This window comes from Oncorhynchus kisutch, linkage group LG18 (genome assembly GCF_002021735.2).
Source record: "Oncorhynchus kisutch isolate 150728-3 linkage group LG18, Okis_V2, whole genome shotgun sequence".
Taxonomy (NCBI): Eukaryota; Metazoa; Chordata; class Actinopteri; order Salmoniformes; family Salmonidae; genus Oncorhynchus; species Oncorhynchus kisutch.
Genome location: NC_034191.2, coordinates 14,468,717 through 14,481,010, shown reverse-complemented (window position 1 = coordinate 14,481,010; position 12,294 = coordinate 14,468,717).

Genomic DNA, 12,294 nt, shown 5'->3' with positions numbered 1-12,294 from the left:
TTCAAAAACAAGGACATTTCCAAGTGACCCCAAACTTTTGAACGGTAGTGTACATGTCTACCTCCATCACTCCAGAATCCCTGCACATTGTAAATATGGTATTGGAACTGACCCTGTACATAGTATGCTTCCAAACTTGCTGTGTTCTTCACATTTCTATCAGTATGTCAAAAAGAATCTCTGCTCAGAGTGCTTTAGGAATATTTTTAGCAGAGAGAGAAGCTGGTGTGGAAGGAGCGTCTTCCACCTAGGAAGATGAAGAACTTTCCAAATATGAGGATCATGTCTCTGTCAATTCAGAGTCTGACAGTGAGTTGGAAAAAGAGGATGAGATTGACCCTCAGCCAGCCCCAGGACCAGCCAGTCAGCAGCCAGCCCCAGGACCAGCCAGTCAGCAGCCAGCCCCAGGACCAGCCCGTCAGCAGCCAGCCCCAGGACCAGCCAGTCAGCAGCCAGCCCCAGGACCAGACAGTCAGCAGCCAGCCCCAGGACCAGCCCGTCAGCAGCCAGCCCCAGGACCAGCCAGTCAGCAGCCAGCCCCAGGACCAGCCAGTCAGCAGCCAGCCCCAGGACCAGCCAGTCAGCAGCCAGCCCCAGGACCAGCCCGTCAGCAGCCAGCCCCAGGACCAGCCAGTCAGCAGCCAGCCCCAGGACCAGCCCGTCAGCAGCCTGCAGGAAGATAAACATGGATGTAAAAACAAATTAAATTGAATCGTCTTCTTGCCCAAGGAATGAGCCAAACCGCATGGTTGAAAATGTGATAAGGATGTAACCAGGGCCGACGAGGATGGAGGTTACTCATGTTCAGGACATAAAGTCTTCTTTTGAACTATTCATCCCAGACACCATCCAGAAAATCATTGTGGACTGCACTAATTTGGAGGGAAGGTGTGTTTTTGGAGAGAGTTGGAAGGAGATGGACCAAACTCATTTACATGCATACTTTGGGGTTCTTATCCTTGCTGGTGTTTTCAGATCCAATTGGAATCCACAGAATCCCTGTGGGATGCAGAAACTGGCAGAGAACTTTTCTGTGTAACAATGTCTCTGTAAAACTTCCACATTATTTCCAGGATTATCAATAACCGAGACACTAGACCAGCTCGGCGGCAGAGAGACAAGCTAGCGGCAATCAGGTCAATGCAGAGAGACAAGCTAGCTGCAATCAGGTCAGTGTAGAGAGACAAGCTAGCTGCGATCAGGTCAGTGTAGAGAGACAAGCTAGCTGCGATCAGGTCAGTGCAGAGAGACAAGCTAGCTGCAATCAGGTCAGTGCAGAGAGACAAGCTAGCTGCGATCAGGTCAGTGCAGAGAGACAAGCTAGCTGTGATCAGGTCAGTGCAGAGAGACAAGCTAGCTGCGATCAGGTCAGTGTGGAACAAGTGGGTGGACCGCCTTCTCCTGTTTTACAACCCTGGGCCCAACGTTACTGTAGATGAGCAGCTTATGCCATTTAGGGTCTGCTACCCCTTCAGGCAGTACATACCGTCCAAACCCGTAAAATATGGAATAAAGATCTGGGTTGCCCGTGATGCTGCTTCATCATATGCGTGGAACTTGAAAGTGTATACAGGGAGAAGAACCAAGCGACGCGGGTTGTCCTGAACATGACACAAGGACTAAGTGGCCACAACATCACATGCGATAACTTTTTTACTTTGCTTTGAACCCAGATTGGAACAGAGGGAAGCTCCAAAGGAGACGACTCTTTCTCGAGGAGCTGGGCAAGGCATTGGTAAGACCTCCAATCCAGAGGAGACGACTCTTTCTCGAGGAGCTGGGCAAGGCATTGGTAAGACCTCCAATCCAGAGGAGACGACTCTTTCTCGAGGAGCTGGGCAAGGCATTGGTAAGACCTCAAATCCAGAGGCAGCAACATATCCCAAGGACCCCAGCTACTGCTGCCATCGTGAGGAGGATTCAGGAGGAGGATGCTGGTGCCCCATCTGCCCGACCCACAGAACCAACAACTCCAATACCGGAGTGTAAGTGTGACTGAAATTGTTGCATGTGTGTGTGTATGACTCTTCTATCCTGGCCAGCTGTAACTATATATGTGAGTGAGTGAGATGTTAGTCAAATTTGTGAACTAAGTGCTTTAATCATTCTAGATTGCAGCCGGTAGCAACGTTGCGATGTGTGTGGACCCGAGATGGACAGGAAGACACAGTACACATGGATCAAGTGCAAGAAATACATTTGCAACACACACTCAATTAAACTCTGTCCCTCATGTGGTGTGTAGACCGGCCTTAATTTTTGTTCAATGGGGCTCATTTATCCTTTCCATAAAATACTGTATGTAAAATGTGCCCTTCCAATTTGTTCATTTCAAAGCAATTAACACCAATAGTAATGAAAACCACGTTCATTTATATTTGTTCAAGACTAGACTTGATTTTTTCCACCCATGTCTTGATTATAATAGATTTTTGATGTGTAAAAAATCTAATTTTATCCCAAAAAACGAACAGCGCTTTTATAGATAAATGTGATCTAGCAGAGGTAAATGGCAAATATTAACCATGTATGCTGTCTATAATGCTTGTAATTGATATGTCAACAACTATGTATTATGTATTTTAATGTAAATTGTTATAGCTGTATTGTGTCCCCGGTGATGCATTGGGCAGACCCCACCACCCATTGGATAGCCCTACGGTAGCGGGCAGTGCAGGTACCGTGACAGGCGGGGATACAGCCCAACAGGATGCTCTCAATTGGGCATCTGTAAAAGTTTGTGAGGGTCTTAGGGGCCAAGCCAAATTTCTTCAGCCTCTGTCAGTGATGTGTACGAGGACCTTGAAGCTTTCCACCTTCTCCACTGCTGTCCCGTCAATGTGGATAGGGAGGTGCTCCCTCTGCTTTTTCCTGAAGTCCATGATCAGCTCCCTCGTTTTGTTGACGTTGTGTGGAGAGGCTATTTTCCTGGCACCACTCTGCAAGGCCCCTCACCTCCTCTCTGTAAGCTGTCTCGTCATTGTTGGTAATCAAACCTACTATGGTTGTGTTGTCTGGCCACGCAGTCATGGGTGAACACAGGAGTACAGGAGGGGGCTGAGCACACACCCTTGTGGAGCCCCAGTGTTGAGGTGTTGTTTCCTACCTTCACCACCTGGGGGCGGCCCGTCAGGAAGTCCAGGACCCAGTTGCACAGGGCGGGGTACAGACCCAGGGCCCGAGCTTGATGATGAGTTTGGAGTGTACTATGGTGTTGAAGGCTGAGCTATTGTCAATTAACAGCATTCTTACATAGGTATTCCTCTGGTCCAGATGGGATAGGGCAGTGTGCAGTGCGATGGTGATTGCATCGTATGTGGATCTATTGGGGCGGTAATCAAATTCAAGTGTGTTTAGGGTGTCAGGTAAGGTGGAGGTGATATGATCCTTAACTAGCCTCTCAAAGCACTTCATGATGACAGAAGTGAGCGCTATGGGAAGATAGTCATTCAGTTCAGTTACCTTTGTGACTTTCTGAATGCACTCTATCAAATCGAATGTTATGGGTCACCTTCACATATTTAGCAGATGTTATTGCGGTTTTAGCTAAATGCTACACCTGTCAGGCGGATGGATTATCTTGGCAAAGGAGACATGCTCACTAACAGGAATGTAAACTAATTTTGTGTGTATGGAACATTTCTGGGAACTTTGGGGACCAGTGCTTTGCATGTTGCATTTTATAGTTGTGTTCAGTCTCTTGCATTGCTTTTCAATTCCTTCCAAAGTACCCAAGTACATGAACCTGTTTACCTGTCCCCCCTCGTTGCTCCTGCTACAGGACTATGCTCTTCTTCTCTCTGGTTGTCAGTCAGTTGTGATATGGGTATGGTAGACACTAGGTGGCAGTGTTCTACACAGTGGAGGTGGTGCCTACCTCTAGTCCTCTGTGAATGCACTGTCTGCTGAATGTCTACCTACCTTGCCTCAGGTGATCAATATATTACCATGGAGAAATAAAGAGCAACAGATGCTGTGCCCTCTGAGGACAGGAAGGAAATGACAAGGCGGATAGACACTTGAATCAATGGAAGCAGATAGATGGTGTTTACAGTGGTGTGATTGATTAAGGCGCACCATAGTGTGCATGTGTGTGTGTGTGTGTGTGTGTGTGTGTGTGTTTGTAAATATGAGGTGTCGTCAGGGAATGGCAGAACAAACACTGCTACAGGGAGATAAGACCTGTAACGTAACCACTCTGGATAGAGTTTAACACGGTTAAATTCCTGCCTGCAGAACACACATATACTCACTTACCTTACACCATACATATGCCATGCACACAAAAAAATTAGTAGTGGGATCCACTCTCTAGTGGTTAGAGAGTTGGACTAGTAACCGGAAGGTTGCAAGTTCAAACCCCCGAGCTGACAAGGTACAAATCTGTCATTCTGCCCCTGAACAGGCAGTTAACCCACTGTTCCTAGGCCGTCATTGAAAATAAGAATTTGTTCTTAACTGACTTGCCTAGTTAAATAAAGGTAAAATAAAATAAATGTTATCTCCTGAGCAGCTGTGTTGACTTCATAGACATACAGTGTGAGTTGTGTGTAATGGTAATGGATATAAGCTTCCTGGAGGAAATCATCTCAACTCTCTCTAAATATATTTCTTTCTCTCTCATCTTCCCCTCCATGTCTGCTCTCACTCTGTCTCATCTCTGTTCTCCTCCCTCCCTCTCTCTCTCTCTCTCACCTCATCTCCCCCTCTGTCGCCGCTCTCCTCCCTCTCTCTTACCTCATCTCCCCTCATCACCACTCTCCCTCCCTCTTTCTCACCTCATCTCCCCCTCATCACCCTCTCCTTCCCTCCCTCTCTCTCACCTCATCTCCCCCTCATCACCGCTCTCCCTCAACTCCCTCTTTCTCACCTCATCTCCCCCTCTGTCGCTCGCTCTCCTCCTCTCTCTTACCTCATTACCCCTCATCACCACTTCCTCCCTCTTCTCACCTCTCTCTCACCTCATCTCCCCCCTCCATCACCGCTCTCCTTCCCTCCCTCTCTCTCACCTCATCTCCCCCTCATCACCGCTCTCCTCCCTCTCTCTCACCTCATCACCGCTCTCCTCCCTCTCTCTCACCTCATCTCCCCCTCCATCACCGCTCTCCTTCCCTCCCTCTCTCTCACCTCATCTCCCCCTCCATCACCGCTCTCCTTCCCTCCCTCTCTCTCACCTCATCTCCGCCTCATCACCGCTCTCCTCCCTCTCTCTTACCTCATCTCCCCCTCATCACCGCTCTCCTTCCCTCCCTCTCTCTCACCTCATCTCCCCCTCATCACCGCTCTCCTCCCTCTCTCTTACCTCATCTCCCCCTCATCACCGCTCTCCTTCCCTCCCTCCCTCTCTCTCACCTCATCTCCCCCTCATCACCGCTCTCCTCCCTCTCTCTCACCTCATCACCGCTCTCCTTCCCTCCCTCTCTCTTCCCTCATCTCCCCCTCATCACCGCTCTCCTCTCTCTCTCTCACCTCATCACCGCTCTCCTTCCCTCCCTCTCTCTCACCTCATCTCCCCCTCATCACCGCTCTCCTCCCTCTCTCTCGCCTCATCTCCCCCTCATCACCACCCTCCTTCCCTCCCTCTCTCTTACCTCATCTCCCCCTCATCACCGCTCTCCTCCCTCCCTCTCTCTCACCTCATCTCCCCCCTCATCACCGCTCTACTCCCTCCCTCTCTCTCACCTCATCTCCCCCTCATCACCGCTCTCCTTCCCTCCCTCTCTCTTACCTCATCTCCACCTCATCACCGCTCTCCTTCCCTCCCTCTCTCTTACCTCATCTCCACCTCATCACCGCTCTCCTCCCTCTCTCTTACCTCATCTCCCCATCATCACCGCTCTCCTTCCCTCCCTCTCTCTTCCCTCATCTCCACCTCATCACCGCTCTCCTCCCTCTCTCTTACCTCATCTCCCCCTCATCACCGCTCTCCTCCCTCTCTCTCACCTCATCACCGCTCTCCTCCCTCTCTCTCACCTCATCTCCCCCTCATCACCGCTCTCCTCCCTCTCTCTCACCTCATCTCCCCCTCATCACCGCTCTCCTTCCCTCCCTCTCTCTCACCTCATCACCGCTCTCCTTCCCTCCCTCTCTCTCACCTCATCTCCCCCTCATCACCGCTCTCCTCCCTCTCTCTCGCCTCATCTCCCCCTCATCACCACCCTCCTTCCCTCCCTCTCTCTTACCTCATCTCCCCCTCATCACCGCTCTCCTCCCTCCCTCTCTCTCACCTCATCTCCCCCCTCATCACCGCTCTACTCCCTCCCTCTCTCTCACCTCATCTCCCCCTCATCACCGCTCTCCTTCCCTCCCTCTCTCTTACCTCATCTCCACCTCATCACCGCTCTCCTTCCCTCCCTCTCTCTTACCTCATCTCCACCTCATCACCGCTCTCCTCCCTCTCTCTTACCTCATCTCCCCATCATCACCGCTCTCCTTCCCTCCCTCTCTCTTACCTCATCTCCACCTCATCACCGCTCTCCTCCCTCTCTCTTACCTCATCTCCCCCTCATCACCGCTCTCCTCCCTCTCTCTCACCTCATCACCGCTCTCCTCCCTCTCTCTCACCTCATCTCCCCCTCATCACCGCTCTCCTCCCTCTCTCTCACCTCATCTCCCCCTCATCACCGCTCTCCTTCCCTCCCTCTCTCTTACCTCATCTCCCCCTCATCACCGCTCTCCTCCCTCTCTCTCACCTCATCACCGCTCTCCTTCCCTCCCTCTCTCTCACCTCATCTCCCCCTCATCACCGCTCTCCTTCCCTCCCTCTCTCTTACCTCATCTCCCCCTCATCACCGCTCTCCTCCCTCTCTCTCGCCTCATCTCCCCCTCATCACCACTCTCCTTCCCTCCCTCTCTCTTACCTCATCTCCCCCTCATCACCGCTCTCCTTCCCTCCCTCTCTCTTACCTCATCTCCCCCTCATCACCGCTCTCCTCCCTCTCTCTCACCTCATCTCCCGCTCCATCACCACTCTCCTTCCTTCCCTCCCTCTCTCTCACCTCATCTCCCCCTCATCACCGCTCTCCTCCCTCTCTCTCACCTCATCTCCCCCTCATCACCGCTCTCCTTCCCTCCCTATCTCTTACCTCATCTCCCCCTCATCACCGCTCTCCTCCCTCTCTCTCGCCTCATCTCCCCCTCATCACCACTCTCCTTCCCTCCCTCTCTCTTACCTCATCTCCCCGTCATCACCGCTCTCCTTCCCTCCCTCTCTCTTACCTCATCTCCCCCTCATCACCGCTCTCCTCCCTCTCTCTCACCTCATCTCCCGCTCCATCACCACTCTCCTTCCTTCCCTCCCTCTCTCTCACCTCATCTCCCCCTCATCACCGCTCTCCTCCCTCTCTCTCACCTCATCTCCCCCTCATCACCGCTCTCCTTCCTTCCTTCCCTCCCTCTCTCTCACCTCATCTCCGCTCTCCTCCCTCCCTCCCTCTTTCTCACCTCCCCCTCCGTCGCCGCTCTCCTCCCTCTCTCTCACCTCATCTCCCCCTCATCACCACTCCCCCTCCCTCCCTCTTTCTCACCTCATCTCCCCCTCCGTCGCTGCTCTCCTCCCTCCCTCTCTTACCTCATCTCCCCCTCCATCACCGCTCTCCCTCCCTCCCTCCCTCCCTCCCTCTCACCTCATCTCTCCATCACATCTCTCTTACCTCATCTCCCCTCCACCGGCACTCTCCTTCCTCCCTCTCTCTCGCCTCATCTTCCCCTCCATGTCCACTGTCACTTTGTCTCATCTCCAATCTCTTCCATCTCTCACCTCATCTCCCCATCCATCGCTGCTCTCCTTCCTCCCTCTCTCTCTCACCTCATCTTACCTAGTTTTGCATATTTTAATCAGGCCTACTAATTTCTGTCACCTTCAGGAGGTTTCAGGCAAGGGCAAGGACAAGACAGAGTGGGCTAAGTAGAAAGGTGCAACAAGGTCATTGATGGCTACAAGAAGCATTTGTTATCTTGGAAATGGCTGTGCAATCAAATACTAGCGCGGTCTAAGGCACCGTATCTCAGTGCAAGAGGCATCACTACAGTCACTGGTTTGAATCCAGGCTGTATCACATCTGGCTATGATTGGGAGTCCCATAGGGTGGTGCACAATTGGCCCAGCGTCGTCTAAGTTTGGCCGGGGTAGACCATCCTTGTAAACAATAATTTGTTCTTAACTGAAGTTAAATAAAGTTCTGTAATAAAGGTTAAATACATATTCAGACCCCTTGACTTTTTGCACACTTGGTTACGTTACAAACTTATTCTAAAATTGATTAAATACAATACCACATAATGACAAAATGAAAACCATTTTTTATTTTTATTTTACCAAATAAATATACACAAATGCCTAACTTACAGTGGCTTGCGAAAGTATTCACCCCCCTTGGCATTTTTCCTATTTTGTTGCCTTACAACCAGGAATTAAAATAGATTTTTTCGGGGGGGGTTTGTATCATTCGATTTACACAACATGCCATCACTTTGAGATACAAAATATTTTTTGTGGTGAAACAAACAAGAAATAAGACAAAAAAACGTGCCTAACTAGCGTGCATAACAATTCACCCCCCCCAAGTCAATACTTTGTAGAGCCACCTTTTGCAGTAATTACAGCTGCAAGTCTCTTGGGGTATGTCTCTTTATGCTTGGCACATCTAGCCACTTGGATTTCTGCCCATTCTTCAAGGCAAAACTTCTCCAGCTCCTTCAAGAAGTATGGGTTCCGCTGGTGTACAGCAATCTTTAAGTCATACCACAGATTCTCAATTGAGGTCTGGGCTTTGACTCGGCCATTCCAAGACATTTAAATGTTTCCCCTTAAACCACTGAAGTGTCCCTTTGGCAGTATGCTTAGGGTCATTATTCTGCTGGAAGGTGAACCTCCGTCCCAGTCTCAAATCTCTGGAAGACTGCAACAGGTTTCCCTCAAGAATTTCCCTGTATTTAGCTCCATCCGTCATTCCTTCAATTCTGACCAGTTTTATAGTCCCTGCCAATGAAAAACATGGGGATGGTGTTCTCGGGGTGATGGGAGATGTTGGGTTTGCACCAAATGGCTCAATTTTAGATTCATCTGACCAGAGTACCTTCTTCCATATGTTTGGGGAGCATTGGTGGGCGGCCCTCTCTTGGCAGGTTTGTTGTGGTGCCATATTCTTTAAATTTTTTATAATGGATTTAATGGGGCTCCGTGGGATGTTCAAAGTTTCTGATATTTTTTTATAACTCAAATCTGTACTTCTCCACAACTTTGTCCCTGAACTGTTTGGAGAGCTCCTTGGTTCTTCATGCTGCCGCTTGCTTGGTGGTGCCCCTTGCTTAGTGGTGTTGCAGACTCTGGGGCCTTTCAGAACAGGTGTATATATACTGAGATTATATGACACTTAGATTGCACACAGGTATACTTTATTATTTAACTGATTATGTGACTCTGAAGGTAATTGGTTGCACCAGATCTTATTTAGGGGCTCCACAGCAAAGGGGATGAATACATAATCACGCACCACTTTTCAGTTGTTGTTTTTTTGAATTTTTTAAACAAGTTATTTTCTTCATTTCACTTCACCAATTTGGAATATTTTGTATGTCGATTACATGAAATCCAAATAATCAATTTAATGTACAGTTTGTAATGCAACAAAATAGGAAAAACACTAAGGGGGATGAATACTTTTGCAAGGCACTGTACATAAGTAGTCTCCAAATTCAGCTGAGGTGCATCCTGTTTCCATCGATCATCCCTGAGATGTTTCTACAACTTGATTGGAGTCCACCTGTTGTAGATTCTATTGATTGGACATGATTTGGAAAGGCGCACACCTTTCTATATAAGGTCCCATAGTTGGCAATGCATGTCAGAGCAAAAACCAAGCCATGAAGTTAAAGGACTTTTCCATAGAGCTTCGAGACAGGATTGTGTCGAGACACAGATCTAAGGAAGGGTACCAAACTGCAGCATTGAAGGTCCCCAAGAACACAGTGACCTCCATCCTTCTTAAATGGAAGATGTTTGGAATCACCAAGATTCTTCCTGGAGCTGGCCGCCCGGCCAAACTGAGCAATCTGGGGAGAAGGGCCTTGGTCAGGGAGGTGACCAAGAACCCGATGGTCACTCTGACAGAGCTCTAGAGTTCCTCTGTGGAGATGGGAGAACCTTCCAGAAGGACAACCATCTCTGCAGCACTCCAACAATCAGGCCTTAATGGTAAAGTGGCTAGAGGAAGCCACTCCTCAGTAAAAGGCACATGGCAGCCCGCTTGGAGTTTGCCACAAGGCACCTAGAGACTCAGACATGAAAAACAAGATTCTCTGGTCTCATTAAACCAAGATTGAAAGTCTTGGGAAAAGCTGGCACCATCCTTATTGTCACGATCGTCGTAGTGAGGAGACCAAGGCGCAGCGTGATATGAATACATGTTCTATATTTAATGACGAAAGACCACTGAAACAAACTTACAAAACAACGTGACGCTATATAATCTAAATGTGCAGACACAGGCAACTAGACATAGATAATAACCCACGAAATACCCAAAGAAGATGGCTTCCTAAATATGGTTCCCAATCAGAGACAACGATAAACAGCTGCTTCTAATTGAGAACCAATCTAGGCAACCATAGACTTACATAAACACCTAGATGGTAAACAACCCCATAAACCTACAAAACCCCTAGACAGTACAAAAACACATACATCACCCATGTCACACCCAGACCTAAGCAAAATCTATAAAGAAAACAAAGAATACTCAGGTCAGGGCGTGACACTTATGGTGAAACATGGCGGTGGCAGCATCATGCCCGGACTTGAACCCGATCGAACATATCTGGAGAGACCTGAAAGAGACCTTTGCAGCGACGCTCCCCATGCTTCAAGTGCTTCAACAAAGTACTGATAAAGGGTCTGAATACTTATGTAAATGTAATATTTCAGTGGGGGGGGGGGGATCACCTGCAGACGATCCTGCAGGTGAAGAAGCCGCATGTGGAGGTTCTGCGCTGGCTTGGTTACGTGTGGTCTGCGGTTTAGAGGCCGGTTTGACGTATAGCCAAATTCTCTAAAACAATGTTGGAGGCGGCTTATGGTAGAAAAATGAACATTAAATTATCTCGCAACAGCTCTGTTGGACACTCCTGCAGTCAGCATGCCAATTGCATGCTCCCTCAAAACTTTAGACATCTGTGGCATTGTGCTATGTGACATTTTAGAGCGGCCTTTTATTGTCCCTAGCACAAGGTGTACCTGTGTAATGATAATGCTGTTTAATCAGCTTCTTGATATGCCACACCTGTCAGGTGGATGGATTATCTTGGCAAAGGAAAAATGTTCACTAACGGGGATTTAATCATATTTGTGCACAACATTTGAGATAAATAAGCTTTTTGTGCATATGGAAAAATTCTGGGATACTTTATTTCAGCTCATGAAACATGACCAACACTTTATATGTTGCGTTTATATTTTGACTTGTTTGAGAGAGCGAGATAAATAAATATTAAGAACATAATTCCTAATATTGAGTTGCACCCTCCTTTTGCCCGTAGAACAGCCTTTATGTGTCACGGCATGGATTCTACAAGGTGTCGAAAGCTTTCCACAGGGTATATACTGTGTTTTTTAAGTTCGGGGGACAAAATCACCTGCCGGCCAAATGCCCTAAGAGAACAAGCAGCGTTGCAATTTAGTCAAGATGGGTTTGACCGGAAGGGGTCTACGCGCTTGGTTTATAAAGTGGTGTGTTCTTATTGAGCTGTCTCGTCTATGAAAGGTACATTTTTTTCTCTCCAAATCAAATTGTATTAATCAGGTAGACATTTTCCAGCAAGTATAAAAGGTGACATTATTGTAGTGAGGGTGTGTTTCTAGGACATTGGATCAATAGAGCCCCACTCTTAATTAGGTCTGAACGACGCACAGCCTGTGTCAACATCGCCAAACACGGATCAATAACCAGGCTTTTCAGGTTTCTGTCCAGGATGGGGGTGGTGATGTGTAAGGCAGGGGGGGGCCGGAGGGGTGCTCTGCCCTCCTTTGGATTTTGGCGTTGAACAACTTACCTGCAATCTAGAGACAAATAAAAATGTTACATAGTGGCACAGTGCCCGTCTTACATTCTCGTGCTGTCACACACCTTCCCTTATTAGATGTAGCCCCCCTGTGTGTGTTTGTGTCTCTCTGTGTGTAGAGAGAGAGAGAAGTGTTTGTATTTGAAAATGGAGTGACTGTTAGAATGCTAGACTCTGGCTTGATAGTCATATTAGCATTGATAGTCAATTAGCATATTTTGTGTTGTACCATTTACA